General features: G+C 62.0%; 19 non-coding genes across 19 annotated transcripts; 11 read left to right on the top strand and 8 right to left on the bottom strand.

Annotated features, from left to right (window-relative positions):
- Window positions 1-7,329: 7,329 nt before the first annotated feature.
- On the bottom strand, window positions 7,330-7,400 carry Trnag-gcc (transfer RNA glycine (anticodon GCC)). Its single transcript has one exon. It is a non-coding gene; the product is annotated as a tRNA-Gly (tRNA).
- An 833-nt stretch (window positions 7,401-8,233) lies between these two features.
- On the bottom strand, window positions 8,234-8,316 carry Trnal-cag (transfer RNA leucine (anticodon CAG)). Its single transcript has one exon. It is a non-coding gene; the product is annotated as a tRNA-Leu (tRNA).
- A 504-nt stretch (window positions 8,317-8,820) lies between these two features.
- Window positions 8,821-8,892, top strand: Trnad-guc (transfer RNA aspartic acid (anticodon GUC)). The gene has a single exon. It is a non-coding gene; the product is annotated as a tRNA-Asp (tRNA).
- A 431-nt stretch (window positions 8,893-9,323) lies between these two features.
- On the top strand, window positions 9,324-9,395 carry Trnag-ucc (transfer RNA glycine (anticodon UCC)). The gene has a single exon. It is a non-coding gene; the product is annotated as a tRNA-Gly (tRNA).
- Window positions 9,396-9,741: 346 nt separating this feature from the next.
- On the top strand, window positions 9,742-9,813 carry Trnae-cuc (transfer RNA glutamic acid (anticodon CUC)). Its single transcript has one exon. It is a non-coding gene; the product is annotated as a tRNA-Glu (tRNA).
- Window positions 9,814-12,436: 2,623 nt separating this feature from the next.
- On the bottom strand, window positions 12,437-12,507 carry Trnag-gcc (transfer RNA glycine (anticodon GCC)). Its single transcript has one exon. It is a non-coding gene; the product is annotated as a tRNA-Gly (tRNA).
- An 833-nt stretch (window positions 12,508-13,340) lies between these two features.
- On the bottom strand, window positions 13,341-13,423 carry Trnal-cag (transfer RNA leucine (anticodon CAG)). The gene has a single exon. It is a non-coding gene; the product is annotated as a tRNA-Leu (tRNA).
- A 504-nt stretch (window positions 13,424-13,927) lies between these two features.
- Trnad-guc (transfer RNA aspartic acid (anticodon GUC)) lies at window positions 13,928-13,999 on the top strand. The gene has a single exon. It is a non-coding gene; the product is annotated as a tRNA-Asp (tRNA).
- A 431-nt stretch (window positions 14,000-14,430) lies between these two features.
- On the top strand, window positions 14,431-14,502 carry Trnag-ucc (transfer RNA glycine (anticodon UCC)). Its single transcript has one exon. It is a non-coding gene; the product is annotated as a tRNA-Gly (tRNA).
- A 346-nt stretch (window positions 14,503-14,848) lies between these two features.
- Trnae-cuc (transfer RNA glutamic acid (anticodon CUC)) lies at window positions 14,849-14,920 on the top strand. The gene has a single exon. It is a non-coding gene; the product is annotated as a tRNA-Glu (tRNA).
- A 2,626-nt stretch (window positions 14,921-17,546) lies between these two features.
- Trnag-gcc (transfer RNA glycine (anticodon GCC)) lies at window positions 17,547-17,617 on the bottom strand. The gene has a single exon. It is a non-coding gene; the product is annotated as a tRNA-Gly (tRNA).
- Window positions 17,618-18,450: 833 nt separating this feature from the next.
- On the bottom strand, window positions 18,451-18,533 carry Trnal-cag (transfer RNA leucine (anticodon CAG)). Its single transcript has one exon. It is a non-coding gene; the product is annotated as a tRNA-Leu (tRNA).
- A 504-nt stretch (window positions 18,534-19,037) lies between these two features.
- Trnad-guc (transfer RNA aspartic acid (anticodon GUC)) lies at window positions 19,038-19,109 on the top strand. Its single transcript has one exon. It is a non-coding gene; the product is annotated as a tRNA-Asp (tRNA).
- A 431-nt stretch (window positions 19,110-19,540) lies between these two features.
- On the top strand, window positions 19,541-19,612 carry Trnag-ucc (transfer RNA glycine (anticodon UCC)). Its single transcript has one exon. It is a non-coding gene; the product is annotated as a tRNA-Gly (tRNA).
- A 346-nt stretch (window positions 19,613-19,958) lies between these two features.
- Window positions 19,959-20,030, top strand: Trnae-cuc (transfer RNA glutamic acid (anticodon CUC)). Its single transcript has one exon. It is a non-coding gene; the product is annotated as a tRNA-Glu (tRNA).
- A 2,622-nt stretch (window positions 20,031-22,652) lies between these two features.
- Window positions 22,653-22,723, bottom strand: Trnag-gcc (transfer RNA glycine (anticodon GCC)). Its single transcript has one exon. It is a non-coding gene; the product is annotated as a tRNA-Gly (tRNA).
- An 833-nt stretch (window positions 22,724-23,556) lies between these two features.
- On the bottom strand, window positions 23,557-23,639 carry Trnal-cag (transfer RNA leucine (anticodon CAG)). Its single transcript has one exon. It is a non-coding gene; the product is annotated as a tRNA-Leu (tRNA).
- Window positions 23,640-24,143: 504 nt separating this feature from the next.
- Trnad-guc (transfer RNA aspartic acid (anticodon GUC)) lies at window positions 24,144-24,215 on the top strand. The gene has a single exon. It is a non-coding gene; the product is annotated as a tRNA-Asp (tRNA).
- A 431-nt stretch (window positions 24,216-24,646) lies between these two features.
- On the top strand, window positions 24,647-24,718 carry Trnag-ucc (transfer RNA glycine (anticodon UCC)). The gene has a single exon. It is a non-coding gene; the product is annotated as a tRNA-Gly (tRNA).
- The last annotated feature ends 385 nt before the right edge of the window (window positions 24,719-25,103 follow it).

Here is a 25,103-nt window from a genome sequence, read left to right as displayed (position 1 = left end):
TGCTAGGAGTTAATGAGAAAGAAGGAGGGGCCTATAAAGTTTCTTGGATTTGGGATGATAGTAACCAGAGAAATAGATTCAATAGGAAGTGTGTGTGTGTGTGTGTGTGCGCGCGCACACATGCTTAGACATGGGGAAATTTTTTTCTTTATTTTTTAGTTCCGGGGATTGAATCCCCAACCCTTTTTATTTTTTATTTTGAAACAGGGTCTGTCTTGCTAAATTGCTGAGGCTAGCCTTGAACTTGCTATCCTCTTGCCTCCGCCTCCCTAGTGACTGGGATTACAGGCATGAGCCATCACACCCAGAAAAAAAATGGTTTATCCTAACTACCTTCCTTAAGACCTTTATCCCAAAGGAGTCTTGCCCTTATTCAGAGACCAAGAAGAATTGAGGAAAACAAGACTTGGTAAATTCTTCCCATTTATCTTCATTAGACTGTATCTTTTGTATACTTCAGCTTGTTGTCTATAGGTACATAGATGTCCCTGGGCCTATGGGTCTTTGTTTCTGAAGTTTCCTGTGTAGTGTAAAATTTACATGAAATAAATTTGTTATACTTTCCTATTGTTAATCATATTTTGTTTTAGGTGTCAGCTATGAACCTCATGGTGGGTGAGGAAAAGATATTACTTTTCTCCCCTACAGAAGGTAGGAGGACAAAAATATGGGTAAGAGGAGCCAAAACCATGCCCCCCCCCCCCCCCAAAAAAAAAAGTCTTGTAAGGGAATTACAAAAACCAAAACTGGACTTTCATAAGAATTCTAACCTGTCTATGATTTTTTGTTTTGTTTTGTTTTTGCAGTACTAGGGATTGAACCCGGGGGTGCTCTATGACTGAGTTACATCCCTAGCCATTTTTATGTTTTGAGATGGGTCTCTGATAATTTGCCCAGGCTGACTTTGAACTTGAGATCCTCCTGCTGCAGTCTCCTAAATTGCTGGAATTACAGACCTGGCCCAATAGTACCTGAGTTTGTTCATGCTTATGTTCATATTTCCCAAACTTTGAAGATCACAAAATGAGAAAAATTTAATGTCATTGGTTTTGATTTGAAGATTAATCAGATAATCGTTACTTCCTTTTGTACTACTTTAAATGTATTAGTATTACAGACATTTTAGCTTTTTGCTTTCTTTCTTTCTTTTTTTTTTTTTTTGATGGACATGTGATAGTAGAAGCAATTGTGACTCCATTTTGTTTTATGACTTCATCCTGTAAAACAACCATGCCAAGTAGAAGGGTCATGACTGGGGCAAGATGTTCTTTTCCTTTTGCTTTAGAAACCTATAAGAACACAGAACTATCTAATGCGGCATTGTTTCTGTAACTAGGGTAACGGGGCTCTGTTTCTGTAACTGGGGTGACTGGGCTAACTGTGATTGGTTAGGATTCTCTCCGCTTGACTGCACTCTCCCACTTCTGTAACATGACTTGCTTGCATTGGCTAGACCCCCAAACATCCCTTTTGGGGTTTTCAGATTTATAAGGAGTGCCCTTGCAATTGTTCGGGGCTGATCAGGAACAGTGTTATGTTCTGGTCAACCGCCACTGGTGTGCTTCAATAAAGGCTTGATTTGATTATACTTGAGTGATCTGGAAGTCAGTTTATGAAACCCCGGGACGAAGCTTTAACTATAACAGACACAGTAACTTTATTTATTTTTTATGTGGTGCTGAGAATTGAACATAGTGCCTCACACCTGCTAAGCAAGCGCTCTACCACTGAGCCACAATCCCAGCCCCATTTTAGTTTTTTTATTTCTGCGTAGAACATCTTTTATATTATTATATTATTTTTTAAAGATTTAGGTGCTGGGGTTGTAGCTCAGTGACAAACTGGGAGATATAAAAACCCAGAAATTTATTATCTCAAAGTTCTAGAGTTGTAATCCAAAATAAAGATGTCAAAGAGCTATGTTGCTTTTGAAACCTGTAGGGGAGACTCCTTCCTGCCTTTTCTAAACTTCTGGTGACTCTAGTACCTCTTGGTATTCCTTGGCTTGCAATTGTAATATCACAGTTTCTGTGTCCCTGCAAAAGCCTTCTTCCCAGTGTCTCTGAATGTCATTGTTGTTTAAGGACACCAGTCATTGGATTTAGGGCCTACACAAATCCAGTATGAACTCATCTTAACTTGATTATCTCTGCAAAACCCCTATTTGCAAATAAGTTCACATTCGTAGGTACTGGCAATTAGGACTTGAAATTATTTTTATGGAGGACACAATTCAATCCACTTTAGTAATGACAGTTCATTTCTTTCTTTTCTTTTTCTTTTTTTAGTTTTTATTTTCTCTTGTATGGTGCTTAAAACATTCATGTTAGGGCTAAGGGTATAGCCCAGTGGTAGAGTGCTTTCCTAGCATGCATGAGAACCTGGATTTGATCCCCAGCACAGAAAACCAAAAACAGCAACAAAACACTCTCCACATGTTAACATCAGCTGTGAAAAATGAGGAAATCAGTTACTCCTATCAACTCTTCTGTCCCACCACCAAACTTAACTCAAATAAGTCAATGAATAAAATTACCAGTGTCTTTGAAGTTCCTATTTTTTCTTTCTTTCTTTCTTTTTTTGATACTAGGGATTGAACCCAAGGGTGCTTTACCACCGAACTATACCCCTGGTCCTTTTTTATTTTTCAATTTGAGATACGGTTTTACTAAGTTGCCCAGGCTGGCCTAGAACATGGGATCCTCCTGTGTTAGTCTCCCAAGTGTCTGGAATTAGAGGTGTGTGTCTCAGTGCCTGGCGACAACTGATTACTCTTTATCCAATCCAGTTTATATACAAGTAACTAAATGCAGCTGATCCTTTGGGTCTTCATTTCCTTACCAGGGCTCCTGTGGTTCATAAAATGTATATGAAAGAAATCTATATGCTTTTCCTGTTAATCTACTTTAGGTCAATTTAATTCTCCCATCCAGCTGGAAATCTAAAGAGGATGGAGGTGGAGTTTTGCTGCCCCCTTTCAAATGAGCCAGAGATCATTGGGTTCTCCAAGATTCTCTCTTGAGCATCTGCTATGAGAATTGACTGGGAAAAGAGCCATATAGCTGTTTATCACACTACCAGCACCCATCTACAAAGGCCAACTAGCTGAGAGGTTCTGCAGGGAAAAAGTTCTTAAAGGATTTTGGAGACAGGAAGCAACCTCTGTGACAGAGGTCAAAACTTACCTCATCCCTGGGTGGGCTCGAACCAACATTTTGATTAGCAGCTGAACACATAAGTGCACTAGCCAATTGTGCCATAGAACTTCAATCAAATTGTGAAGTTTACTGCCTGAATTTCTGCTTCATCACCTTAACATTGCTAGTTTAGGTCTCAGAACATTAAACTTCCTTGTAGTACTTTATTCAAGTCCTTGAGAGCTTTGGCACCAACAGAAAGTTGGCCTCTTTCTCCCTCAGTTGAGACCCAGAAAATAAGTAGTCAAGTTCAATATTGGCTTAATGAAGTAGGGAACAGTAAACAGGGAGTGTTTGAAAAATAGCATGCTGCTCACTTGAACTAGCTTCCATGTTTGGGAGGCCAGCTTGGGAGGCCAGCCTGATGTCTTCATTTCAGTAAAGTTCTTTGAAGCCCTTTATTAGATATGGAAAATGACAAACCCCAAAAGTAGTGAGACCTGGGAAAAGGGGATTAAGAAGAAAAGCCATATATTGAGAGCATTTATCCTTTCCTAATACATTCTTTTTTATTTTTTAATTTTAATTTTTTAAAAAAATTTTTGGTTGTAGTTAGACACAATACCTTTATTTTATTTATTTAAATGTGATGCTGAGGATTGAACCCAGGGCTAGGGGAGCACTTTACTGCTGAACCACAACCCCAGCCCCTCCCAACACATTCTTTCCCTGTGATAAAACAAACCCTGAGGAAGAGGTGTCCATCAAACCTGGAAAGGCAGTCTCTGGGAAGAGGCCAAAGCATTAATTCTTCTGTAAACAAATCCTTTCCAGATACCAACCACTGACTCCAGGCCCTTCACCAGTCTAGTAAGATAAATTCCAGAAATTGACCACTGACCCTAGACTCCCACTTCCCTTGGTAAAACAGATTCCAAATTCCTAAGCACTAGAACTGACCCCCTCACTGTTTGATAGAACAAACTCCAAATTCCTGGGTGCCCAACGAAAATCAATATGCTTATTAGATCACCTCTCAGAATAACCTATATAAGCCCAGGCCCTTTCTTTGTTTGGGGGCTCATTTTCCACCAGGAAGGTGGGTCCCAACATACCACTGTGTCATTACGTCCCTGCATCCCCTGCTCCTGTGTGAGACTTAGTTCCTGAATAAAGTGCTGAGCTGATTTGTGAAGTTTGCCTTCCTCCTGGTCTTTTTGCTCTAACACCCTTCAATCTCTCTTTTTGAATTTTAAACCAGACTCTGAGCATTGTTAAAAGAGGAAGTTAACTCTTTAATATAGTTTAAGGTCTGGTATTATGATGTCTCCTGTTTCACTTTTTTGGATAATGATTGCTTTAGTTATTCTGGGTCTCTTATTTTTCCAAATAAATTTTATGATTCCTTTTTCTATTTCTATGAAGAATGTCATTATTACTCAGCTTTAAAGAAGAGTAAAATTATGGCATTTGCCAGTAAATATTTGGAGTTGGAGAATATCATGCTAAGCAAAATAAGATAATCCCACAAAACCAAACGCTGAATGTTTTTTCTAATATGTGGATGCTAATTCACAATAAAGTGGGAGGGGGGCACTAGGGAAGAATAGCGTTACCTTAAATTAGGTAGAGAGAAGTGATGGGAGGGAAGAGGAGGGTACGTGGAGATAGGAAAGATAGTAGAATGAAACAGACATTATTACTGTAGGTATATATGTGACTACATGACCAATATAATTCTGCAACATGTATGCTCAGAAAAAAATGAGAAAGTATATCCCATCTAATGTATATCAAAGTGCATAAATGCATTTTACTGTCATGCATAAGTTATTCAAACAAATAAAAAAATTAAAAGAATGAAGTTAAGATATGGCAGTGAAGTCTGAAACTTGCGCTGAATATGATTCTCAAGTTATAAGGACAAAAAAATAATAAATATCCCTTCTAGCCGAGCATTTATTTTTAAATGTTTTATATTTTAATAAAATAGTAAATGCCAGACTTGTATTAAAAAATAAATAATAAGAAAAAAATTCTAAATATCCCATGGCAAGAACAGTTGAGTATTCAAGAGATTGAATAGGTTGAACACATAAACCCTCCACACACCCACCAAAAAAATAGGATTATTAAAAAATAACCCAAATGGACCATGATTCTCCATAGACAATGACAAATTTATAATTACTACAAAAATAATGTTAACACTGAAACTATACAACTAATTTTCCAGTTAACTGTGAGTCATGGAAACGCTGTTAAAACAAAACAAAACAAAACAAAAAAACAAAACTTACTTTTCTATGGTGCAAAGAATGCCCGGAGAAATCTTTAGGCATTCTCAAATATCAGAACCCGCTGACAATCTGTAATTCCTGGTACAGCAGAGATGTATAAAGAAAGACATACCCACACGCACACATCCAGTAGAAAATTAGCAGCAGCTTTATTTTTCCCCTACTTCTTTTATACAGCAAAAAAGAAACACAGCTTTTCGGCAGCTTAATATTATCAAGCATGAATAAACATTCTCAGAATAACTTTGTTCATGGTCACAGTGCTCCATACTTCTTATTATCTGAGTTGTAGTTAGTTAATTTGTTGGCAAGCACATATATACATCTATACAGATGTTAAACTTTGCAAACCATTCTTTTATCTTCTTAAGACAGCAACAAGGACACAGTTCAAAGAGTTCATAGTTTCTCACAGCACGCTTTTGTTGTGCTTAACACTTTGTGTGCGTGAGCACACACTCAAAAGCATAAAATATTTTTGAAAACATTTGAAATCGTCTTCTCAGAAAGACAAGAATTTAGCGGAAAAAACCTGCAATTCATTTACATCGGCAAACAGGTCAAAATGGAAAATAAGAGAGAACCAAAACAAGGGATTTCTAGCCAAACAGAAAACGCAAATGAAGATACCCGAAAAGGCTGGACTGTCTATTGGCTGTGCCAATCAGAGATGGCATAGAAGAGAAGAGGCAAATCACAGGAACTGGGCGATAACAGCCCACACCGAGACCGGCAAAGTAACACAAAACGTCTGCTGGCGGGAGCCCACCAGGCGCAGCAGGCAATCCTCCTGTCGGCCGCCGTGCTCGCTAGCTCCCTGGCCCCCCTGCTTACACCGACACTGGGGTGCCCGCGCAGTGGGAAGCCGGCAGAGCGCACAGGGTCGTTCTCCGGGCAACAGGCACCGGGCCAGGGCGTGGGCTAAGGCCAGGGCCAGGTGGTGTCCAACTCCTTGAGGGTGCCTCCGTGGCGTCCGGCGGTGGACCGGCAGGGGCAAGGGGGTCGGGCTAGGCGTCGGAGAGGGGACCGGCGCCACGACGGCGGGCGCCGCCGTCCTCGTTAGTATAGTGGTGAGTAGGACTGTCGACGCCAGTCTGTGGGGAGGAGGCGCCCACGAACCGTATTGGGCGCGGGTCCGAGAGGCCCTCCCACTCCCGTCCGAGATAGGGGTGCCGAGCGCGGAAGGAAGCGACGAGAGCGACGAGCGGGTGCGGGGGTGGGGTGGGGCTGGGGGGCGGGGGAGCGTGTCTAGGTGAGGTGTGAAAAAGCGGGTAGGGAAGGCACGTGGGCCGGGGTCCCCGGGTGCTTGCGATCCAGATGCAAAGAGCCGCAACGCACAAGGGCCAAGCAGGGTCCCCCGCGGCCCCCCCCCCCCCCCAACAGAGTGATTTCGGAACAGGCGACGTGTGCGTGGGTGTGGGTGGGGAGCGGTGAGAGTTGTGGCGGGGTGGGGGTCGAGGAGAGAGATTTCGGGGACCAACGGGATGATATCACTGCAAGGCCTTTGGAATCCTTCGTGCCCTGCAATGGAGGCCGTGAGTCCCTAAGGGGCCGCGGCGTGTCACTCTTGGGAGAGGTGCCTTGGTGTCCCGCGGTAGATCTGCGGGCGAGGTGCCTGCCGGCTTCCATGGAAGCGAAATGAGTGTGATGGAAGCAGAGGTTAAGGCAACGGAGAGAGAAGCACCGAGAAGTCAGGTGTCTGGCCCGGTGGTGGGCGAATGGGGCCTGCACGGAAGGAACGGTCAGAGAGGCACCGGAGCGGCCGCCGCGGCGCTCGAGGGCAGAGAGGGCAGAGCGAGCGCGCAGCGCAGGCTGTGGGGTCCGGGCTCAGGGAGGTGTGCACAGCGGCGGCCTAGACGTCGGGGCTGCGGGACCAAAAGGGGACCGAGTGCTGCATGGGCCGGGAATCGAACCCGGGCCTCCCGCGTGGCAGGCGAGAATTCTACCACTGAACCACCCATGCACCGATGGCAGGCGCCTCCACGCAACCGCCCGACAGTGGTCACCGCCTCCGGTGAGGAGCTGCTGCTCGGGACCGGGACCGAGGGTTGGGGGCTGGATGGGCCGTTCCTAAAGGAGGGGCTCCAGGCACCCTGCCGGGGTCCCGGGGGTCCGGCCGCCGGCGGGGTGTGTGCGTGCGTGTGCCCCCGCGAAGCGCTGGCGCGAACCTCCGGATCCCTGCACCTTCCGGGCCAGCCCAGGCCCCCCCAGACGGCCTTGTCCGCTGCCGCCTGAAGAAGCCAGGAGCCGGTCCGGGCTTTGCCCTCACGGGAACCCCAATCAGGCCAGGGGACCTGTGGCTCGGTGGCTGCCTCCGCCCACCCGCGAAGTCCCGGTCGCAGGGGCCGAGCCCGGGTCGGGTGGGGCGGGCCCCAACCAGCACGGACGTGGTGGGCAGGAATTAGGCAGCCGCTGCCCACGTGGGGTTCGTGGTAGGGTCGTGGCCGCGGCTCGGCCGTCACCGGTGGGGATCCGGTTCTAGGGTTCTCTCCCCGCCACTCACGAGGGCCATGGTCCCGGGGCTGGGCTGTCTTGCCACGCCCGGTGACCCCACGGTGTGTGGCGATCAGAGAGGTCTCTACCTCTGAACTGCTGTGTTGTGCAGTGGCCGGCAGGCGTGGGTGGTTTGGAAAGGCCCTGGAGTGAAGGAGCCTGGCGGCCACAGTCTGGCACGACGGGAACAGGGTCCTCTGCAGGGCCGAGAGAGATAGGCGACGGGCGGGCGGGGGCCCAGAGGCGGATTTTGCCCACGGGAGAGATCCGGAAAGGGCCCGCGCGGCAGCCAAAAGGTGGGCCTGTCAGGAGTGGGATTCGAACCCACGCCTCCAGGGGAGACTGCGACCTGAACGCAGCGCCTTAGACCGCTCGGCCATCCTGACGGCGGGCCTGAGCGCGTGGCGGCTCGCCTGGCTGGGACCCGGCGTTGGCGCAGGTGTCCTTGGCTGGCTCGGTGGTGCGCCGTGCCCGGCGGTCTGCGCGCGCGCCGGACGGACGGGCCTGGCGCGCCGGGAGAAAGCCAAGTCCGCGCATCGGTGCGGTCGCATCCCCCACCGAGCCCGGCCAGGTACCACTAACCGTCTGTGCTGGCAGGAGCCCACCCGGCGCATCGTGCTCCTCCTCCTGTCGGCCGCCGTGCTCGCTAGCTCCCTGGCCCCCCTGCTTACACCGACACTGGGATGCCCGCGCAGTGGGAAGCCGGCAGAGCGCACAGGGTCGTTCTCCGGGCACCAGGCACCGGGCCAGGGCGTGGGCTAAGGCCAGGGCCAGGTGGTGTCCAACTCCTTGAGGGTGCCTCCGTGGCGTCCGGCGGTGGACCGGCAGGGGCAAGGGGGTCGGGCTAGGCGTCGGAGAGGGGACCGGCGCCACGACGGCGGGCGCCGCCGTCCTCGTTAGTATAGTGGTGAGTATCCCCGCCTGTCACGCGGGAGACCGGGGTTCGATTCCCCGACGGGGAGGCAGTCGCCCTCTTTTTGGTGGTGGTCGCCGCCGCAGCTGCGCCCGGGCCTCTAGCTCTCCGTGCCGCCGCCGGCCCTCGGCGCCCCCTGCTCTCCAGTTGGGCGCAGGATGCCACTTCGTCCCTGGCACGCCGTCCTCACGGTCCCCCGTCCACACCCCTCCCCAGGCATCCGTGCCTTCCTCCTCGCCCGGAGCTTCTGTCGCCACAGACCAACGGCCGCGCCCCGCGTGGGTGTGGAAAAGGGCTCCCAGCCAGAGTGCACGGGCTGGGTCGCTGGAGGGGAGAAGACCCTGAGCCGGCCGACCCAGGCCTCGCCCCGCAGCGCTGGTTCAGGGCCTCCCCCCGGAGAGGAGGCGGCGGTGGCACGACGACTTCGGGGCGCCGCTCGGCAGCCCGGGGCCAGCGCGGAGAGGCTCTCTCGGCCGGATGGCGTTGGTGGTATAGTGGTGAGCATAGCTGCCTTCCAAGCAGTTGACCCGGGTTCGATTCCCGGCCAACGCAGCGAGTCGTCCTTTTGACGAGGCCGGGGCCTCGGCCGACCTGGCTCTGGCCCCGCGGGCTCGGTGGGAGGTAGCATGCCTGTGAGTGCGCGCGTCCTCCTGCTGGTGGGCGCACGCGGGGAAGGAGCCCAGGCGAGGCGAGGCGAAGCAGGGTGGAGGACGAGCATTGCATTCTTTTGAGGGTGCCCCCAGCATCAAGGGGCAGCCGGTGGCGGGCGGCTGCACCAGGTTGCCATGTGAAGCCACGGGCACCCACGGGGACCGCGCCAGGTGCCCAGGTAGCGCCCAGCACTTGGGACCGAGGCGCTGGCCCCAGATGGCACGCGCGTGGTGAAGGCACCCCACGCTCCCTGGTGGTCTAGTGGTTAGGATTCGGCGCTCTCACCGCCGCGGCCCGGGTTCGATTCCCGGTCAGGGAAGCCTTTCTTCTTCCTCCTCTCTCACCCCTTTTGGCCAAGGCCTTGGTCCGCTCGCTCACACCACCCGTGTCCCGAAGACGGACCCTTATGGACGCCCGCCACACGCGGCGTCCAGCTTCACTGATCCTTGCCACTCTGAGCCCTCCCAACGTTTATGCCTTTTCACTTTCCCCCCTCGTCCTTGCCCGTCGCCCGCTTGCGACAGTTCTTCCCGGCCCTGGCCGCCAGGGGGTACACCACCACCAGCAGCACCACCACCACCAGCACCCAAAGACACACCTACGCTGGAGTCCGTGTGCGCGCGCGGGAGCACGCCGCGCTCCGACCGCCGGTGATCTTAGTTGCTCCAGAAACCCTCTTGGCTTCGCGCCTGCTGAGTCTCCTGCTCTCCGGCGAGCCTGCAATCAGCTTTGAACGTGAGCGCATCCCCAGAACTCTCCTATCCTGGGGGGGGCGCACCTGAGACTGGAGACTTGAGTCTTCCCCCGGCTCCTTCGCGCGCCTGGGCCCCCTAGTGACAAACCCTCTCTGTTGCTGCCCCGTGTGCTCAGGCAGTGACCGGGGGCGCTGGTGGCGGGCGAAAGGAGCCGGGTTCGGGAACCCACTCGCTGGCTCTTGTGTCTGGCCCCGGAGAGGTTCTGGATTCCTCCTCAGAGCTGCTTGGGCGAGGCCAAGCCTGGCGCCTGACACATCACTGCTCCCCATCCTGGGGGATCTCCTCCGACCGGGTCGGCCGCGTGGCAGGGCCCGGATACCCCGGCCGCCACTGGGGTCTGCGCTCCAGCTGTGTCCGCGGCTTTGGCCGGGATGCCGGCAGAGCAGGTGGGAGCCCACACCCGGGTCAGGCTGCCCGGGAGTGACAGGCGCGAAAAGGAATCCGGAGAGGCCCGGCGAGCCAGAGCACAGAGCGGCGGAGTCGGGCGGCGGGGCCACCGCCTTGGGCCAGGCCGGCCGGAGCCGGTGGCGACTCACGGGTGTCGGGATAGACTTGTAGACGACACTGGGTGTGAAAGGAGTCCCGCGGCCCCCTACCCCCTGCCCCCGTCTCAAGGGTGCAGGAGCAAACAGAGAACTCCCGCCCCCCCCCCCCCCCCCAGCTCTTGATCCCTTCTCTGCCCAGCCCGGCTCACGACACGTTGTGTGGGCCGGGCCGAAAGCCAGCGGCGGGGCTTTTCAGTCATTGCTGGAACAGCTGGAACTCTGCTTGGCTTCCAAGGGGACGCCCAGGCAAGGGGCACCAGTCTGCGCGCTGGCCCGACTTCTCTGGAGGACGACGGGTCCCCTAGTCGGCAGCCCGCCTCTGCTGGGATACCCGGGCTTGCCTTCGTGGGGCGGGGTGGGGGTGGGGGGAGCAGTCCCGGGGAAGCTCCCAAGCCCGAGGATCGTGAGTGCGTGACAGTGACGAGAGGAAGCCACCGTTGTCTCGGGGGTCAACCCTGGCGGTGGTCGGGCAAAGGCCACGGTACGGAAAGAGTGCAGGATGCAGGGTCTTCACGCGCAGTGCCAGGCGCCAGCGGGCTGAGAGGTGGGGAGCCGGTTGCCTTAGCCGGGACTGGGGGTTGTGTGGGTGAAGCGCTGGCTGCGTGGAAAGGGCAGGGAGCGCGGCCTGTCGGTGAGGCGGGGTTCCGGCGGACGGCCCGCGGGTGCGCAGGGGGGGTGTTGTGGGGGGGAGGGCGGGGGTACGTGTCAACCGGCCTGGCGCCCGTCTGCCCGGTCCGGGTGGCGGGACTGAGGAGTCCGAAGGAGGCCGGGACGGCGGGGGTCCGTGAGCGGTCGGCTCAGGGTCCGTGGGTCCGCGGGGATGACCAAGTAGGACTGTCGACGCCAGTCTGTGGGGAGGAGGCGCCCACGAACCGTATTGGGCGCGGGTCCGAGAGGCCCTCCCACTCCCGTCCGAGATAGGGGTGCCGAGCGCGGAAGGAAGCGACGAGAGCGACGAGCGGGTGCGGGGGTGGGGTGGGGCTGGGGGGCGGGGGAGCGTGTCTAGGTGAGGTGTGAAAAAGCGGGTAGGGAAGGCACGTGGGCCGGGGTCCCCGGGTGCTTGCGATCCAGATGCAAAGAGCCGCAACGCACAAGGGCCAAGCAGGGTCCCCCGCGGCCCCCCCCCCCCAACAGAGTGATTTCGGAACAGGCGACGTGTGCGTGGGTGTGGGTGGGGAGCGGTGAGAGTTGTGGCGGGGTGGGGGTCGAGGAGAGAGATTTCGGGGACCAACGGGATGATATCACTGCAAGGCCTTTGGAATCCTTCGTGCCCTGCAATGGAGGCCGTGAGTCCCTAAGGGGCCCGGCGTGTCACTCTTGGGAGAGGTGCCTTGGTGTCCCGCGGTAGATCTGCGGGCGAGGTGCCTGCCGGCTTCCATGGAAGCGAAATGAGTGTGATGGAAGCAGAGGTTAAGGCAACGGAGAGAGAAGCACCGAGAAGTCAGGTGTCTGGCCCGGTGGTGGGCGAATGGGGCCTGCACGGAAGGAACGGTCAGAGAGGCACCGGAGCGGCCGCCGCGGCGCTCGAGGGCAGAGAGGGCAGAGCGAGCGCGCAGCGCAGGCTGTGGGGTCCGGGCTCAGGGAGGTGTGCACAGCGGCGGCCTAGACGTCGGGGCTGCGGGACCAAAAGGGGACCGAGTGCTGCATGGGCCGGGAATCGAACCCGGGCCTCCCGCGTGGCAGGCGAGAATTCTACCACTGAACCACCCATGCACCGATGGCAGGCGCCTCCACGCAACCGCCCGACAGTGGTCACCGCCTCCGGTGAGGAGCTGCTGCTCGGGACCGGGACCGAGGGTTGGGGGCTGGATGGGCCGTTCCTAAAGGAGGGGCTCCAGGCACCCTGCCGGGGTCCCGGGGGTCCGGCCGCCGGCGGGGTGTGTGCGTGCGTGTGCCCCCGCGAAGCGCTGGCGCGAACCTCCGGATCCCTGCACCTTCCGGGCCAGCCCAGGCCCCCCCAGACGGCCTTGTCCGCTGCCGCCTGAAGAAGCCAGGAGCCGGTCCGGGCTTTGCCCTCACGGGAACCCCAATCAGGCCAGGGGACCTGTGGCTCGGTGGCTGCCTCCGCCCACCCGCGAAGTCCCGGTCGCAGGGGCCGAGCCCGGGTCGGGTGGGGCGGGCCCCAACCAGCACGGACGTGGTGGGCAGGAATTAGGCAGCCGCTGCCCACGTGGGGTTCGTGGTAGGGTCGTGGCCGCGGCTCGGCCGTCACCGGTGGGGATCCGGTTCTAGGGTTCTCTCCCCGCCACTCACGAGGGCCATGGTCCCGGGGCTGGGCTGTCTTGCCACGCCCGGTGACCCCACGGTGCGTGGCGATCAGAGAGGTCTCTACCTCTGAACTGCTGTGTTGTGCAGTGGCCGGCAGGCGTGGGTGGTTTGGAAAGGCCCTGGAGTGAAGGAGCCTGGCGGCCACAGTCTGGCACGACGGGAACAGGGTCCTCTGCAGGGCCGAGAGAGATAGGCGACGGGCGGGCGGGGGCCCAGAGGCGGATTTTGCCCACGGGAGAGATCCGGAAAGGGCCCGCGCGGCAGCCAAAAGGTGGGCCTGTCAGGAGTGGGATTCGAACCCACGCCTCCAGGGGAGACTGCGACCTGAACGCAGCGCCTTAGACCGCTCGGCCATCCTGACGGCGGGCCTGAGCGCGTGGCGGCTCGCCTGGCTGGGACCCGGCGTTGGCGCAGGTGTCCTTGGCTGGCTCGGTGGTGCGCCGTGCCCGGCGGTCTGCGCGCGCGCCGGACGGACGGGCCTGGCGCGCCGGGAGAAAGCCAAGTCCGCGCATCGGTGCGGTCGCATCCCCCACCGAGCCCGGCCAGGTACCACTAACCGTCTGTGCTGGCAGGAGCCCACCCGGCGCATCGTGCTCCTCCTCCTGTCGGCCGCCGTGCTCGCTAGCTCCCTGGCCCCCCTGCTTACACCGACACTGGGATGCCCGCGCAGTGGGAAGCCGGCAGAGCGCACAGGGTCGTTCTCCGGGCACCAGGCACCGGGCCAGGGCGTGGGCTAAGGCCAGGGCCAGGTGGTGTCCAACTCCTTGAGGGTGCCTCCGTGGCGTCCGGCGGTGGACCGGCAGGGGCAAGGGGGTCGGGCTAGGCGTCGGAGAGGGGACCGGCGCCACGACGGCGGGCGCCGCCGTCCTCGTTAGTATAGTGGTGAGTATCCCCGCCTGTCACGCGGGAGACCGGGGTTCGATTCCCCGACGGGGAGGCAGTCGCCCTCTTTTTGGTGGTGGTCGCCGCCGCAGCTGCGCCCGGGCCTCTAGCTCTCCGTGCCGCCGCCGGCCCTCGGCGCCCCCTGCTCTCCAGTTGGGCGCAGGATGCCACTTCGTCCCTGGCACGCCGTCCTCACGGTCCCCCGTCCACACCCCTCCCCAGGCATCCGTGCCTTCCTCCTCGCCCGGAGCTTCTGTCGCCACAGACCAACGGCCGCGCCCCGCGTGGGTGTGGAAAAGGGCTCCCAGCCAGAGTGCACGGGCTGGGTCGCTGGAGGGGAGAAGACCCTGAGCCGGCCGACCCAGGCCTCGCCCCGCAGCGCTGGTTCAGGGCCTCCCCCCGGAGAGGAGGCGGCGGTGGCACGACGACTTCGGGGCGCCGCTCGGCAGCCCGGGGCCAGCGCGGAGAGGCTCTCTCGGCCGGATGGCGTTGGTGGTATAGTGGTGAGCATAGCTGCCTTCCAAGCAGTTGACCCGGGTTCGATTCCCGGCCAACGCAGCGAGTCGTCCTTTTGACGAGGCCGGGGCCTCGGCCGACCTGGCTCTGGCCCCGCGGGCTCGGTGGGAGGTAGCATGCCTGTGAGTGCGCGCGTCCTCCTGCTGGTGGGCGCACGCGGGGAAGGAGCCCAGGCGAGGCGAGGCGAAGCAGGGTGGAGGACGAGCATTGCATTCTTTTGAGGGTGCCCCCAGCATCAAGGGGCAGCCGGTGGCGGGCGGCTGCACCAGGTTGCCATGTGAAGCCACGGGCACCCACGGGGACCGCGCCAGGTGCCCAGGTAGCGCCCAGCACTTGGGACCGAGGCGCTGGCCCCAGATGGCACGCGCGTGGTGAAGGCACCCCACGCTCCCTGGTGGTCTAGTGGTTAGGATTCGGCGCTCTCACCGCCGCGGCCCGGGTTCGATTCCCGGTCAGGGAAGCCTTTCTTCTTCCTCCTCTCTCACCCCTTTTGGCCAAGGCCTTGGTCCGCTCGCTCACACCACCCGTGTCCCGAAGACGGACCCTTATGGACGCCCGCCACACGCGGCGTCCAGCTTCACTGATCCTTGCCACTCTGAGCCCTCCCAACGTTTATGCCTTTTCACTTTCCCCCCTCGTCCTTGCCCGTCGCCCGCTTGCGACAGTTCTTCCCGGCCCTGGCCGCCAGGGGGTACACCACCACCAGCAGCACCACCACCACCAGCACCCAAAGACACACCTACGCTGGAGTCCGTGTGCGCGCGCGGGAGCACGCCGCGCTCCGACCGCCGGTGATCTTAGTTGCTCCAGAAACCCTCTTGGCTTCGCGCCTGCTGAGTCTCCTGCTCTCCGGCGAGCCTGCAATCAGCTTTGAACGTGAGCGCATCCCCAGAACTCTCCTATCCTGGGGGGGGCGCACCTGAGACTGGAGACTTGAGTCTTCCCCCGGCTCCTTCGCGCGCCTGGGCCCCCTAGTGACAAACCCTCTCTGTTGCTGCCCCGTGTGCTCAGGCAGTGACCGGGGGCGCTGGTGGCGGGCGAAAGGAGCCGGGTTCGGGAACCCACTCGCTGGCTCTTGTGTCTGGCCCCGGAGAGGTTCTGGATTCCTCCTCAGAGCTGCTTGGGCGAGGCCAAGCCTGGCGCCTGACACATCACTGCTCCCCATCCTGGGGGATCTCCTCCGACCGGGTCGGCCGCGTGGCAGGGCCCGGATACCCCGGCCGCCACTGGGGTCTGCGCTCCAGCTGTGTCCGCGGCTTTGGCCGGGATGCCGGCAGAGCAGGTGGGAGCCCACACCCGGGTCAGGCTGCCCGGGAGTGACAGGCGCGAAAAGGAATCCGGAGAGGCCCGGCGAGCCAGAGCACAGAGCGGCGGAGTCGGGCGGCGGGGCCACCGCCTTGGGCCAGGCCGGCCGGAGCCGGTGGCGACTCACGGGTGTCGGGATAGACTTGTAGACGACACTGGGTGTGAAAGGAGTCCCGCGGCCCCCTACCCCCTGCCCCCGTCTCAAGGGTGCAGGAGCAAACAGAGAACTCCCGCCCCCCCCCCCCCCCCCCAGCTCTTGATCCCTTCTCTGCCCAGCCCGGCTCACGACACGTTGTGTGGGCCGGGCCGAAAGCCAGCGGCGGGGCTTTTCAGTCATTGCTGGAACAGCTGGAACTCTGCTTGGCTTCCAAGGGGACGCCCAGGCAAGGGGCACCAGTCTGCGCGCTGGCCCGACTTCTCTGGAGGACGACGGGTCCCCTAGTCGGCAGCCCGCCTCTGCTGGGATACCCGGGCTTGCCTTCGTGGGGCGGGGTGGGGGTGGGGGGAGCAGTCCCGGGGAAGCTCCCAAGCCCGAGGATCGTGAGTGCGTGACAGTGACGAGAGGAAGCCACCGTTGTCTCGGGGGTCAACCCTGGCGGTGGTCGGGCAAAGGCCACGGTACGGAAAGAGTGCAGGACGCAGGGTCTTCACGCGCAGTGCCAGGCGCCAGCGGGCTGAGAGGTGGGGAGCCGGTTGCCTTAGCCGGGACTGGGGGTTGTGTGGGTGAAGCGCTGGCTGCGTGGAAAGGGCAGGGAGCGCGGCCTGTCGGTGAGGCGGGGTTCCGGCGGACGGCCCGCGGGTGCGCAGGGGGGGTGTTGTGGGGGGGAGGGCGGGGGTACGTGTCAACCGGCCTGGCGCCCGTCTGCCCGGTCCGGGTGGCGGGACTGAGGAGTCCGAAGGAGGCCGGGACGGCGGGGGTCCGTGAGCGGTCGGCTCAGGGTCCGTGGGTCCGCGGGGATGACCAAGTAGGACTGTCGACGCCAGTCTGTGGGGAGGAGGCGCCCACGAACCGTATTGGGCGCGGGTCCGAGAGGCCCTCCCACTCCCGTCCGAGATAGGGGTGCCGAGCGCGGAAGGAAGCGACGAGAGCGACGAGCGGGTGCGGGGGTGGGGTGGGGCTGGGGGGCGGGGGAGCGTGTCTAGGTGAGGTGTGAAAAAGCGGGTAGGGAAGGCACGTGGGCCGGGGTCCCCGGGTGCTTGCGATCCAGATGCAAAGAGCCGCAACGCACAAGGGCCAAGCAGGGTCCCCCGCGGCCCCCCCCCCCCCAACAGAGTGATTTCGGAACAGGCGACGTGTGCGTGGGTGTGGGTGGGGAGCGGTGAGAGTTGTGGCGGGGTGGGGGTCGAGGAGAGAGATTTCGGGGACCAACGGGATGATATCACTGCAAGGCCTTTGGAATCCTTCGTGCCCTGCAATGGAGGCCGTGAGTCCCTAAGGGGCCGCGGCGTGTCACTCTTGGGAGAGGTGCCTTGGTGTCCCGCGGTAGATCTGCGGGCGAGGTGCCTGCCGGCTTCCATGGAAGCGAAATGAGTGTGATGGAAGCAGAGGTTAAGGCAACGGAGAGAGAAGCACCGAGAAGTCAGGTGTCTGGCCCGGTGGTGGGCGAATGGGGCCTGCACGGAAGGAACGGTCAGAGAGGCACCGGAGCGGCCGCCGCGGCGCTCGAGGGCAGAGAGGGCAGAGCGAGCGCGCAGCGCAGGCTGTGGGGTCCGGGCTCAGGGAGGTGTGCACAGCGGCGGCCTAGACGTCGGGGCTGCGGGACCAAAAGGGGACCGAGTGCTGCATGGGCCGGGAATCGAACCCGGGCCTCCCGCGTGGCAGGCGAGAATTCTACCACTGAACCACCCATGCACCGATGGCAGGCGCCTCCACGCAACCGCCCGACAGTGGTCACCGCCTCCGGTGAGGAGCTGCTGCTCGGGACCGGGACCGAGGGTTGGGGGCTGGATGGGCCGTTCCTAAAGGAGGGGCTCCAGGCACCCTGCCGGGGTCCCGGGGGTCCGGCCGCCGGCGGGGTGTGTGCGTGCGTGTGCCCCCGCGAAGCGCTGGCGCGAACCTCCGGATCCCTGCACCTTCCGGGCCAGCCCAGGCCCCCCCAGACGGCCTTGTCCGCTGCCGCCTGAAGAAGCCAGGAGCCGGTCCGGGCTTTGCCCTCACGGGAACCCCAATCAGGCCAGGGGACCTGTGGCTCGGTGGCTGCCTCCGCCCACCCGCGAAGTCCCGGTCGCAGGGGCCGAGCCCGGGTCGGGTGGGGCGGGCCCCAACCAGCACGGACGTGGTGGGCAGGAATTAGGCAGCCGCTGCCCACGTGGGGTTCGTGGTAGGGTCGTGGCCGCGGCTCGGCCGTCACCGGTGGGGATCCGGTTCTAGGGTTCTCTCCCCGCCACTCACGAGGGCCATGGTCCCGGGGCTGGGCTGTCTTGCCACGCCCGGTGACCCCACGGTGCGTGGCGATCAGAGAGGTCTCTACCTCTGAACTGCTGTGTTGTGCAGTGGCCGGCAGGCGTGGGTGGTTTGGAAAGGCCCTGGAGTGAAGGAGCCTGGCGGCCACAGTCTGGCACGACGGGAACAGGGTCCTCTGCAGGGCCGAGAGAGATAGGCGACGGGCGGGCGGGGGCCCAGAGGCGGATTTTGCCCACGGGAGAGATCCGGAAAGGGCCCGCGCGGCAGCCAAAAGGTGGGCCTGTCAGGAGTGGGATTCGAACCCACGCCTCCAGGGGAGACTGCGACCTGAACGCAGCGCCTTAGACCGCTCGGCCATCCTGACGGCGGGCCTGAGCGCGTGGCGGCTCGCCTGGCTGGGACCCGGCGTTGGCGCAGGTGTCCTTGGCTGGCTCGGTGGTGCGCCGTGCCCGGCGGTCTGCGCGCGCGCCGGACGGACGGGCCTGGCGCGCCGGGAGAAAGCCAAGTCCGCGCATCGGTGCGGTCGCATCCCCCACCGAGCCCGGCCAGGTACCACTAACCGTCTGTGCTGGCAGGAGCCCACCCGGCGCATCGTGCTCCTCCTCCTGTCGGCCGCCGTGCTCGCTAGCTCCCTGGCCCCCCTGCTTACACCGACACTGGGATGCCCGCGCAGTGGGAAGCCGGCAGAGCGCACAGGGTCGTTCTCCGGGCACCAGGCACCGGGCCAGGGCGTGGGCTAAGGCCAGGGCCAGGTGGTGTCCAACTCCTTGAGGGTGCCTCCGTGGCGTCCGGCGGTGGACCGGCAGGGGCAAGGGGGTCGGGCTAGGCGTCGGAGAGGGGACCGGCGCCACGACGGCGGGCGCCGCCGTCCTCGTTAGTATAGTGGTGAGTATCCCCGCCTGTCACGCGGGAGACCGGGGTTCGATTCCCCGACGGGGAGGCAGTCGCCCTCTTTTTGGTGGTGGTCGCCGCCGCAGCTGCGCCCGGGCCTCTAGCTCTCCGTGCCGCCGCCGGCCCTCGGCGCCCCCTGCTCTCCAGTTGGGCGCAGGATGCCACTTCGTCCCTGGCACGCCGTCCTCACGGTCCCCCGTCCACACCCCTCCCCAGGCATCCGTGCCTTCCTCCTCGCCCGGAGCTTCTGTCGCCACAGACCAACGGCCGCGCCCCGCGTGGGTGTGGAAAAGGGCTCCCAGCCAGAGTGCACGGGCTGGGTCGCTGGAGGGGAGAAGACCCTGAGCCGGCCGACCCAGGCCTCGCCCCGCAGCGCTGGTTCAGGGCCTCCCCCCGGAGAGGAGGCGGCGGTGGCACGACGACTTCGGGGCGCCGCTCGGCAGCCCGGGGCCAGCGCGGAGAGGCTCTCTCGGCCGGATGGCGTTGGTGGTATAGTGGTGAGCATAGCTGCCTTCCAAGCAGTTGACCCGGGTTCGATTCCCGGCCAACGCAGCGAGTCGTCCTTTTGACGAGGCCGGGGCCTCGGCCGACCTGGCTCTGGCCCCGCGGGCTCGGTGGGAGGTAGCATGCCTGTGAGTGCGCGCGTCCTCCTGCTGGTGGGCGCACGCGGGGAAGGAGCCCAGGCGAGGCGAGGCGAAGCAGGGTGGAGGACGAGCATTGCATTCTTTTGAGGGTGCCCCCAGCATCAAGGGGCAGCCGGTGGCGGGCGGCTGCACCAGGTTGCCATGTGAAGCCACGGGCACCCACGGGGACCGCGCCAGGTGCCCAGGTAGCGCCCAGCACTTGGGACCGAGGCGCTGGCCCCAGATGGCACGCGCGTGGTGAAGGCACCCCACGCTCCCTGGTGGTCTAGTGGTTAGGATTCGGCGCTCTCACCGCCGCGGCCCGGGTTCGATTCCCGGTCAGGGAAGCCTTTCTTCTTCCTCCTCTCTCACCCCTTTTGGCCAAGGCCTTGGTCCGCTCGCTCACACCACCCGTGTCCCGAAGACGGACCCTTATGGACGCCCGCCACACGCGGCGTCCAGCTTCACTGATCCTTGCCACTCTGAGCCCTCCCAACGTTTATGCCTTTTCACTTTCCCCCCTCGTCCTTGCCCGTCGCCCGCTTGCGACAGTTCTTCCCGGCCCTGGCCGCCAGGGGGTACACCACCACCAGCAGCACCACCACCACCAGCACCCAAAGACACACCTACGCTGGAGTCCGTGTGCGCGCGCGGGAGCACGCCGCGCTCCGACCGCCGGTGATCTTAGTTGCTCCAGAAACCCTCTTGGCTTCGCGCCTGCTGAGTCTCCTGCTCTCCGGCGAGCCTGCAATCAGCTTTGAACGTGAGCGCATCCCCAGAACTCTCCTATCCTGGGGGGGGCGCACCTGAGACTGGAGACTTGAGTCTTCCCCCGGCTCCTTCGCGCGCCTGGGCCCCCTAGTGACAAACCCTCTCTGTTGCTGCCCCGTGTGCTCAGGCAGTGACCGGGGGCGCTGGTGGCGGGCGAAAGGAGCCGGGTTCGGGAACCCACTCGCTGGCTCTTGTGTCTGGCCCCGGAGAGGTTCTGGATTCCTCCTCAGAGCTGCTTGGGCGAGGCCAAGCCTGGCGCCTGACACATCACTGCTCCCCATCCTGGGGGATCTCCTCCGACCGGGTCGGCCGCGTGGCAGGGCCCGGATACCCCGGCCGCCACTGGGGTCTGCGCTCCAGCTGTGTCCGCGGCTTTGGCCGGGATGCCGGCAGAGCAGGTGGGAGCCCACACCCGGGTCAGGCTGCCCGGGAGTGACAGGCGCGAAAAGGAATCCGGAGAGGCCCGGCGAGCCAGAGCACAGAGCGGCGGAGTCGGGCGGCGGGGCCACCGCCTTGGGCCAGGCCGGCCGGAGCCGGTGGCGACTCACGGGTGTCGGGATAGACTTGTAGACGACACTGGGTGTGAAAGGAGTCCCGCGGCCCCCTACCCCCTGCCCCCGTCTCAAGGGTGCAGGAGCAAACAGAGAACTCCCGCCCCCCCCCCCCCCCAGCTCTTGATCCCTTCTCTGCCCAGCCCGGCTCACGACACGTTGTGTGGGCCGGGCCGAAAGCCAGCGGCGGGGCTTTTCAGTCATTGCTGGAACAGCTGGAACTCTGCTTGGCTTCCAAGGGGACGCCCAGGCAAGGGGCACCAGTCTGCGCGCTGGCCCGACTTCTCTGGAGGACGACGGGTCCCCTAGTCGGCAGCCCGCCTCTGCTGGGATACCCGGGCTTGCCTTCGTGGGGCGGGGTGGGGGTGGGGGGAGCAGTCCCGGGGAAGCTCCCAAGCCCGAGGATCGTGAGTGCGTGACAGTGACGAGAGGAAGCCACCGTTGTCTCGGGGGTCAACCCTGGCGGTGGTCGGGCAAAGGCCACGGTACGGAAAGAGTGCAGGATGCAGGGTCTTCACGCGCAGTGCCAGGCGCCAGCGGGCTGAGAGGTGGGGAGCCGGTTGCCTTAGCCGGGACTGGGGGTTGTGTGGGTGAAGCGCTGGCTGCGTGGAAAGGGCAGGGAGCGCGGCCTGTCGGTGAGGCGGGGTTCCGGCGGACGGCCCGCGGGTGCGCAGGGGGGGTGTTGTGGGGGGGAGGGCGGGGGTACGTGTCAACCGGCCTGGCGCCCGTCTGCCCGGTCCGGGTGGCGGGACTGAGGAGTCCGAAGGAGGCCGGGACGGCGGGGGTCCGTGAGCGGTCGGCTCAGGGTCCGTGGGTCCGCGGGGATGACCAAGTAGGACTGTCGACGCCAGTCTGTGGGGAGGAGGCGCCCACGAACCGTATTGGGCGCGGGTCCGAGAGGCCCTCCCACTCCCGTCCGAGATAGGGGTGCCGAGCGCGGAAGGAAGCGACGAGAGCGACGAGCGGGTGCGGGGGTGGGGTGGGGCTGGGGGGCGGGGGAGCGTGTCTAGGTGAGGTGTGAAAAAGCGGGTAGGGAAGGCACGTGGGCCGGGGTCCCCGGGTGCTTGCGATCCAGATGCAAAGAGCCGCAACGCACAAGGGCCAAGCAGGGTCCCCGCGGCCCCCCCCCCCCCAACAGAGTGATTTCGGAACAGGCGACGTGTGCGTGGGTGTGGGTGGGGAGCGGTGAGAGTTGTGGCGGGGTGGGGGTCGAGGAGAGAGATTTCGGGGACCAACGGGATGATATCACTGCAAGGCCTTTGGAATCCTTCGTGCCCTGCAATGGAGGCCGTGAGTCCCTAAGGGGCCCGGCGTGTCACTCTTGGGAGAGGTGCCTTGGTGTCCCGCGGTAGATCTGCGGGCGAGGTGCCTGCCGGCTTCCATGGAAGCGAAATGAGTGTGATGGAAGCAGAGGTTAAGGCAACGGAGAGAGAAGCACCGAGAAGTCAGGTGTCTGGCCCGGTGGTGGGCGAATGGGGCCTGCACGGAAGGAACGGTCAGAGAGGCACCGGAGCGGCCGCCGCGGCGCTCGAGGGCAGAGAGGGCAGAGCGAGCGCGCAGCGCAGGCTGTGGGGTCCGGGCTCAGGGGAGGTGTGCACAGCGGCGGCCTAGACGTCGGGGCTGCGGGACCAAAAGGGGACCGAGTGCTGCATGGGCCGGGAATCGAACCCGGGCCTCCCGCGTGGCAGGCGAGAATTCTACCACTGAACCACCCATGCACCGATGGCAGGCGCCTCCACGCAACCGCCCGACAGTGGTCACCGCCTCCGGTGAGGAGCTGCTGCTCGGGACCGGGACCGAGGGTTGGGGGCTGGATGGGCCGTTCCTAAAGGAGGGGCTCCAGGCACCCTGCCGGGGTCCCGGGGGTCCGGCCGCCGGCGGGGTGTGTGCGTGCGTGTGCCCCCGCGAAGCGCTGGCGCGAACCTCCGGATCCCTGCACCTTCCGGGCCAGCCCAGGCCCCCCCAGACGGCCTTGTCCGCTGCCGCCTGAAGAAGCCAGGAGCCGGTCCGGGCTTTGCCCTCACGGGAACCCCAATCAGGCCAGGGGACCTGTGGCTCGGTGGCTGCCTCCGCCCACCCGCGAAGTCCCGGTCGCAGGGGCCGAGCCCGGGTCGGGTGGGGCGGGCCCCAACCAGCACGGACGTGGTGGGCAGGAATTAGGCAGCCGCTGCCCACGTGGGGTTCGTGGTAGGGTCGTGGCCGCGGCTCGGCCGTCACCGGTGGGGATCCGGTTCTAGGGTTCTCTCCCCGCCACTCACGAGGGCCATGGTCCCGGGGCTGGGCTGTCTTGCCACGCCCGGTGACCCCACGGTGCGTGGCGATCAGAGAGGTCTCTACCTCTGAACTGCTGTGTTGTGCAGTGGCCGGCAGGCGTGGGTGGTTTGGAAAGGCCCTGGAGTGAAGGAGCCTGGCGGCCACAGTCTGGCACGACGGGAACAGGGTCCTCTGCAGGGCCGAGAGAGATAGGCGACGGGCGGGCGGGGGCCCAGAGGCGGATTTTGCCCACGGGAGAGATCCGGAAAGGGCCCGCGCGGCAGCCAAAAGGTGGGCCTGTCAGGAGTGGGATTCGAACCCACGCCTCCAGGGGAGACTGCGACCTGAACGCAGCGCCTTAGACCGCTCGGCCATCCTGACGGCGGGCCTGAGCGCGTGGCGGCTCGCCTGGCTGGGACCCGGCGTTGGCGCAGGTGTCCTTGGCTGGCTCGGTGGTGCGCCGTGCCCGGCGGTCTGCGCGCGCGCCGGACGGACGGGCCTGGCGCGCCGGGAGAAAGCCAAGTCCGCGCATCGGTGCGGTCGCATCCCCCACCGAGCCCGGCCAGGTACCACTAACCGTCTGTGCTGGCAGGAGCCCACCCGGCGCATCGTGCTCCTCCTCCTGTCGGCCGCCGTGCTCGCTAGCTCCCTGGCCCCCCTGCTTACACCGACACTGGGATGCCCGCGCAGTGGGAAGCCGGCAGAGCGCACAGGGTCGTTCTCCGGGCACCAGGCACCGGGCCAGGGCGTGGGCTAAGGCCAGGGCCAGGTGGTGTCCAACTCCTTGAGGGTGCCTCCGTGGCGTCCGGCGGTGGACCGGCAGGGGCAAGGGGGTCGGGCTAGGCGTCGGAGAGGGGACCGGCGCCACGACGGCGGGCGCCGCCGTCCTCGTTAGTATAGTGGTGAGTATCCCCGCCTGTCACGCGGGAGACCGGGGTTCGATTCCCCGACGGGGAGGCAGTCGCCCTCTTTTTGGTGGTGGTCGCCGCCGCAGCTGCGCCCGGGCCTCTAGCTCTCCGTGCCGCCGCCGGCCCTCGGCGCCCCCTGCTCTCCAGTTGGGCGCAGGATGCCACTTCGTCCCTGGCACGCCGTCCTCACGGTCCCCCGTCCACACCCCTCCCCAGGCATCCGTGCCTTCCTCCTCGCCCGGAGCTTCTGTCGCCACAGACCAACGGCCGCGCCCCGCGTGGGTGTGGAAAAGGGCTCCCAGCCAGAGTGCACGGGCTGGGTCGCTGGAGGGGAGAAGACCCTGAGCCGGCCGACCCAGGCCTCGCCCCGCAGCGCTGGTTCAGGGCCTCCCCCCGGAGAGGAGGCGGCGGTGGCACGACGACTTCGGGGCGCCGCTCGGCAGCCCGGGGCCAGCGCGGAGAGGCTCTCTCGGCCGGATGGCGTTGGTGGTATAGTGGTGAGCATAGCTGCCTTCCAAGCAGTTGACCCGGGTTCGATTCCCGGCCAACGCAGCGAGTCGTCCTTTTGACGAGGCCGGGGCCTCGGCCGACCTGGCTCTGGCCCCGCGGGCTCGGTGGGAGGTAGCATGCCTGTGAGTGCGCGCGTCCTCCTGCTGGTGGGCGCACGCGGGGAAGGAGCCCAGGCGAGGCGAGGCGAAGCAGGGTGGAGGACGAGCATTGCATTCTTTTGAGGGTGCCCCCAGCATCAAGGGGCAGCCGGTGGCGGGCGGCTGCACCAGGTTGCCATGTGAAGCCACGGGCACCCACGGGGACCGCGCCAGGTGCCCAGGTAGCGCCCAGCACTTGGGACCGAGGCGCTGGCCCCAGATGGCACGCGCGTGGTGAAGGCACCCCACGCTCCCTGGTGGTCTAGTGGTTAGGATTCGGCGCTCTCACC

Source organism: Marmota flaviventris, chromosome 10 (genome assembly GCF_047511675.1).
Source record: "Marmota flaviventris isolate mMarFla1 chromosome 10, mMarFla1.hap1, whole genome shotgun sequence".
NCBI lineage: Eukaryota > Metazoa > Chordata > Mammalia > Rodentia > Sciuridae > Marmota > Marmota flaviventris.
Note: the sequence above shows the minus strand (reverse complement) of the source record. Positions and strands in the feature narration are given on the sequence as shown.